The following is a 6823-nucleotide window of genomic DNA, read 5'->3' on the forward strand; positions in this document are numbered from 1 at the left end:
CTGGGTTCACTGTTGTACAGTACAAAAAGGGGGAGGGCTCAGATCCCATCAGTGCTGTCTAACAGTCGGTGCTGACTCTCTTGAAACAAGGACTTCTTTTATTTCCCTGTGCAGCTCTTTCCCCGACAGCCAGCTTGCATCAAAACAAAAGGGCCCCATTCAGTTCTGATTGGATGGTTGGCTGGTGTTGATGTCGCTCACAAGGCTCTTTATTGCTTGCTGTACCATCTCTTCCTGCAGCTAAGTCATGTGACATCCCTTATCTCAGAGGAGACCTCAGGTGGCAAACTCCTTTCAGTGCTGCTCCAGAACACACCAGTCGTTTTTGTGCAGTTGTGCTTTGATACTCTGTGGTCGCTCAAGCACACATGGCTTTGCTCTGCCTCTTCAACTGGACACGCGTAGCTTCATGCTAAGCTGTGGTGAAATACAGCTGCTGCGTCCTGGTAATACTTTTGACCGTGACTGTTGCTTTTTCGGAGCTCAGGTTGGTTTGAATCCAGGGAGAGCTCAGTAGAAACATTCCTCCCCTGAAACAAAAAAGTTTACACTTAATAAGTGCAATCAGGAAAAAAAGAAAATGAATTATTAGCCATGATAGAGGCCATGTAAAGCTTTATCAATGCAATATGATGTTCAAAATATCATACTCCCAAGTTTCCAGCATGGCAGTAGCATGCAAACTGACTTCCATGTGTCATAATTACAATGCGAAACCTCAGATTTTTAAGTACAGGTTCTGCCAAACACTGTTTGTATATAATCCCTTTAAAAATACAGCAATATAATCTGTGTGCACAGGCTTTAAATGACCTGTTTCTAATATTGTAACTAATTTGTTTTTATAAGTAATCCATAACTTGTCCAATGATCCATGTGAGCCTGCATCCTAGCTGATGTAGGGGAAGAGACAGGCTCAGTGGTCTATCACAGGGCTATGTTGTTTTGCCACTGCATGGAAAAGAATTACCTCGGGGAATTTGTCTGTAGATGCTCGTAAAGAATCATAAATATGACATTAAAATCATGTATAAAATTTACAGGTTTATTTTTATAAACCTGTAATTTTCACAAGTGCAAATGGTTCACATATTAACAAGCGGTAATTAGCAGTCTCCTTTATGTTTGAAAAAGATGGAGATGGCTGATATTATTATGCAAGAATGGCAACGTTCCATCTTTTCTTTTCTTCTTCTCATTAATATATATTAATAATGGTGAAATTATTACCAGATTTGCATATATTTTCAATCGATTTCTTTTTACTGTGTATGCGCCAAATGCTAACATAGCTGTTTCAACAACACCTGAAGGAGTGTTCATTTAAATGCAATAAATTAGGACTTTTGTGGTGCCAGCTAACATTCACCATTTAAATGATTGCTGAATGTTCATCAGCTGATCTTCTTTCTCATTATCTAATCTTGGTTGAAAAAATTATTCTAAAAAGAAAGTTTCACGGGTGTCTGCAATACCATGTCACTGTATGCTGGACAGCCTTCTTAAATGTTGGCTGGACAAACTGTGCTATGCATCAGGGTTTTTGTCACTTTTTCCATTTTAAGGATGGGTTCAGTTAAAGTTTTACAGTCAGCATTGTTTATGGTTTCTTGCATTAGGTTCCTCTTGTATCTCCTGTGAGAGCCTGTCAGTCCTTTGTATATGATTCCTGTGTTATGTCCGTGTCTCCCTCTGTGGCTCGTCTCCCTTTCCTGTTCCCATGTTCCCCTCCTTGTGTTTCATTCCATGTCTTCCCTGCCTGTTATGTGCATGCATGTCTGTACTTCCCCCAGTTCCAGTGTCAAGCCTGTGTGTTTTAGTCTGCATCTCAGTATGTTTCCTGTTTTATTCTGACAGTCTCTCATCCAACGTTCATTTTACCTATGTCATTATATTTATTACAACACTCTGTAGTTGAGGGTTTATCCAGAAGGCTATGCGTGCAGTTTTTCCCCATCTTTTTTTCTCTCAAGATTTTCTCTCATGATACTGCATCTTTATTGTTTATTTCTTTCAGGGACTGTGTTAATCACACAAACAGAAAACATGATTTGTATCAGATTAAGCTACTGACTAATTTATGAGGCTAGCTCAAGCTCTAAATATCACAGGAGAGCTTATGAGACCACAAACTCTCTGCGGGAGCCTCTGAAAGAAAAAGACACAGAAGAACAAGACAAGGAAGAAAAAGGACTTATTGCCACCGACTGTCTCTACATGACTCTTTGCAAAGAAAGACAGACAGCAAATTTATACTATCAAGCTATCTGAACTCGAAACTGAAACTAAATAAAAAAAGAAGAAGCAAAAGTGGCTGCTTTGGCTTTTCACCTAACTCGTTTCAACATTGTGTCTTAAAAATCATATTTATATACAACTACATGTTTATAGTAGAGATGGCACGATACCACTTTTTTATGTCCGATACCGATATCATAAATTTGGATATCTGCCGATACCGATATGAATCCGATATAGTGTTTTTTAATCAACAAAACTGTTTTTTAAATATCTTGCTGCATTTTGTATAAGTTCATACTCAAGTTTAAAACAACAACTACACTAAAGCTATTCTGTTATACCTGTATGCAAAAAAAAAATTTCATAGTTCAGCAATACTGATCAATCTAATAAACTTAAACCTACACCATCCTCCCTATTCTGGTATTTTAAAGAGTACTTAGCATAAATATTAAGCAACCTAACTAATAGGGTTCCAACTCCCAGCAACAACAAAAATAAATAAATAAAAAATAGGGAACCACCCCTCACGCTCCACCTCATGATGCTTAATCGACGTAATCAACCTTAATTTGATGCAGTGTGGAAAAAAAATGCACAGAAATCAATTATTTTTCAAGAAATATTAAATAGATTCAACATCTTTCTTCAACAAAATTGCAGACTGCACAGATGGTACCTTCCCAAAGGAAAAAGTACTATAGCTTACTAGGGTATATATATATATATATATATATATACATATTAGACTTAATAGTTACTATATACAGTAATTGACTTCTATTCATTTTGCATCAAATTAAAACTTTGGGTGTCAGATAATTATTTATTAAAAGCTAGACATTTTAAATGAGAATAAGAAAGAAAAGTATGTATGTTTGTGCCCCCTTTTCCCTGTTCATGCCCTATCGGCCCCCTGGCTAAACTTTGCTAGATCCGCCCCTGCACAGTTACCAGCCGTCAGCTACGTAGAAAAAGATCCTGGTGTAGAAAGTAGAGATAGACCGATCCGATATTACGTATCGGTATCGGTCCGATACTGACCTAAATTACTGGATCGGATATCGGAGAAAAATAAAAAATGTAATCCGATCCATTAAATATCACGAAAGCACCTCACAAAACTTGCAACACGCCGTAACTCACCTCAGAACGTTAGCACGTCGGAGCAGTATGCATCACGTGATAGAGCGGCTGTGGCATGCGGGACCTGTCGGTGGTCTGGATAGCATGTGGAGCTTCGCTAGCAACCCGGCATTTCATCTCCGACAAAGTTATCCCGAGAGAAGTAAAGCAAGTGTGTAAGTCCATCTCTGAATGTTTGTAAAGCATTCCTGCGTTAAGCTTAACAAGCGATATATGGAGCGACTGCTTCTTCTTGCTGCTACTTCAATCATGAAACTGCTTAACGATCAGCTGATCGGCTTTTCTGTCGCGAGTCCGTCTCTCTAGTTTGCTTTTGGCCCACTTTGCACCAGAAAGAGGAAACCAGCGGCTGAACAACAGCAGCACGTTTAAGCTTGATCAGCTATTGTTAGAATGTATTTATTATTACTTTCTACTCGAGGATCTTTTTCTACAGCTGACGCTGGTAACTGTGCAGGGGCGGATCTAGCAAAGTTTAGCCAGGGGGGCCGATAGGGCATTAACAGGGAAAAGGGGGCACAAAGACATACTTTTCTTTCTTATTCTCATTTAAAATGTCTAGCTTTTAATAAATAATTATCTGACACCCAAAGTTTTAATTTGATGCAAAATAAATAGAAGTCCATTACTGTATATAGTAACTATTAAGTCTAATATATATACCCTAGTAAGCTATAGTACTTTTTCCTTTGGGAAGGTACCATCTGTGCAGTCTGCAATTTTGTTGAAGAAAGATGTTGAATCTATTTAATATTTCTTGAAAAATAATTGATTTCTGTGCATTTTTTTTTCACACTGCATCAAATTAAGGTTGGTTACGTCGATTAAGCATCATGAGGTGGAGCGTGAGGGGTGGTTCCCTATTTTTTATTTATTTATTTTTGTTGTTGCTGGGAGTTGGAACCCTATTAGTTAGGCTGCTTAATATTTATGCTAAGTACTCTTTAAAATACCAGAATAGGGAGGATGGTGTAGGTTTAAGTTTATTAGATTGATCAGTATTGCTGAACTATGAAATATTTTTTTTTGCATACAGGTATAACAGAATAGCTTTAGTGTAGTTGTTGTTTTAAACTTGAGTATGAACTTATACAAAATGCAGCAAGATATTTAAAAAAAACAGTTTTGTTGATTAAAAAACACTATATCGGATTCATATCGGTATCGGCAGATATCCAAATTTATGATATCGGTATCGGACATAAAAAAGTGGTATCGTGCCATCTCTAGTAGAAAGTAATATTAAATAAATTCTAACAACAGCTTATCAAGCTTAAACGTGCTGCTGTTGTTTATCTGCTGGTTTCCTCTTTCTGGTGCAAAGTGGGCCAAAAGCAAACTAGAGACACGGACTCGCGACAGAAAAGCCGATCAGCTGATCGTTAAGCAGTTTCATGATTGAAGTAGCAGCAAGAAGAGGCAGTCGCTCCATATATCGTTTGTTAAGCTTAACGCAGGAATGCTTTACAAACATTCAGAGATGGACTTACACACTTGCTTTACTTCTCTCGGGATAACTTTGTCGGAGATGAAATGCCGGGTTGCTAGCGAAGCTCCAAATGCTATCCAGACCACCGACAGGTCCCGCATGCCACAGCCGCTCTATCACGTGATGCATACTGCTCCGAGTGCTAACGTTCTGAGGTGAGTTACGGCGTGTGGCAAGTTTTGTGAGGTGCTTTCGTGATATTTAATGGATCGGATTACATTTTTTATTTTTCTCCGATATCCGATCCAGTAATTTAGGTCAGTATCGGACCGATACCGATACGTAATATCGGATCGGTCCATCTCTAGTTTATAGTGGTTAAAAAAATTACGTTTTGCACCCAGAATTGGGTGCAGGAAAAAAATTGTCAGTGAACAAATCACTGATGGCGCCCCTCCCTGAGCCTGGTTCTGCTGGAGGTTTCTTCCCATTAAAAGGGAGTTTTTCCTCCCTACTATTGCCAAGTGTTGCTCATATGGATCTTTAGATTGTTGGGGCTTTTTTAAAACCAACCACTGGCATCAAATTTAGGACTTAGCAATTCATCATAAAGTTGAGGTATTATCCTCAAACATATTTGCGAGTCCTTTTTAGTTGTATATAAAAATGATTTCTAGGGCACTAAGGCTAATCACACACTAATTAGAACAATTGGATAACATTGTGAAAAAGAAAAAGAAAATAATGTTTGAAAAACTAGATATGTAATTTTTTCATATAGATTTCAAACAACATACTATTTGATGTCAACATATTTTTGTTACATCTGCTGTGCTCGTTGGTGTGTGTGAGTATATCCTTCTGTCTTGCTTCACATTTTACTTCTGCTTGGCTAGCTTTAGCCATGCTAGCATCAGCACAGGTAGAAACAGATATACATCAGAGAATCGGCCATGCATCTAAACTCAAAAGGAAAACTATAAAAATAAAAATATGGATAACTTTCAGATTAGTTCCACATTTCCAACAGTAAATACACATTATTTCATATTATGCTAAAGTCAATGGTTATCCATTTTAGGCTACGTCCACACGTACACGGGTATTTTTGAAAACGGAGATTTTCCGTTTTCGTTTTAAAAAATAATCCCGTCCACACGTAAACGCAGAAATGAAGGAAAACGGTGCTAGGAACATGCCAAAGCAACAGGTGGCGATATATTCCTAACCTGTAGAAATGTTGGCCAATCAGAAGTCTAGAAGCCTCGGTGGGAAATAGTAAACAAAGCTGGGGCATAGAAGCAGAACCGAGTCGTATGTGTGGAGGGACAGTAACTGTGTGTGTATATGTAAGCATTTAAACACTGCAGAGAGTAGAATTAACAGTAACAGTATTGTAGAAATTCATTTCACCGAAACAATAACGTGGCGCACTGTGTGACGTCAAAAAAGGCGCACACCTTTGACGCTGCGTTTTCTGCGTTTTTCTCGTCCACACGTAAATGCAAAAACGGAGTTTTCAAAAATATCCACCCTGGCCGGAGTTTTTAAAAAATCTCAGTTTTCAGTGACTGAAAACGCCGTTTACGTTTGCATGAAAGGCGCAAACGCATAGAAAAATCGGCGTTTTCAAAAATACCCGGGTACGTGTGGACGTAGCCTTAGAGAGCTCAGAAATGGCTTCAGGGACTTTGTTGTGACAACAATTTTCATCTGACGTTTGTTTACTGAAAGTCTACCCAGTCAGAAATACAAACTGAACAACACTCATACAAAAGTCTAGACCATACGTTTCCTCTCAGCTCAGTAACCTGGGTTTGGTAAATGAAAAGTGGTTTTGTTACATATGCTGACACTGTCCCTCGTTTCGTTTCTGACACTCCACTCACATATTCACATCATACTTTTCTTCTGTATGGACACACTGGCTCTTTCACTTCAGTCACACTGAATGTGTCAGTAGAACATTTTTTACATGCTGTAGACAGCAGAAAACAGTCAGCTGCC

Source organism: Diplotaxodon limnothrissa, linkage group LG10 (assembly GCF_057381915.1).
Source record: "Diplotaxodon limnothrissa isolate DT_005_m linkage group LG10, D_limnothrissa_male_GT1.1, whole genome shotgun sequence".
NCBI classification, from domain to species: domain Eukaryota; kingdom Metazoa; phylum Chordata; class Actinopteri; order Cichliformes; family Cichlidae; genus Diplotaxodon; species Diplotaxodon limnothrissa.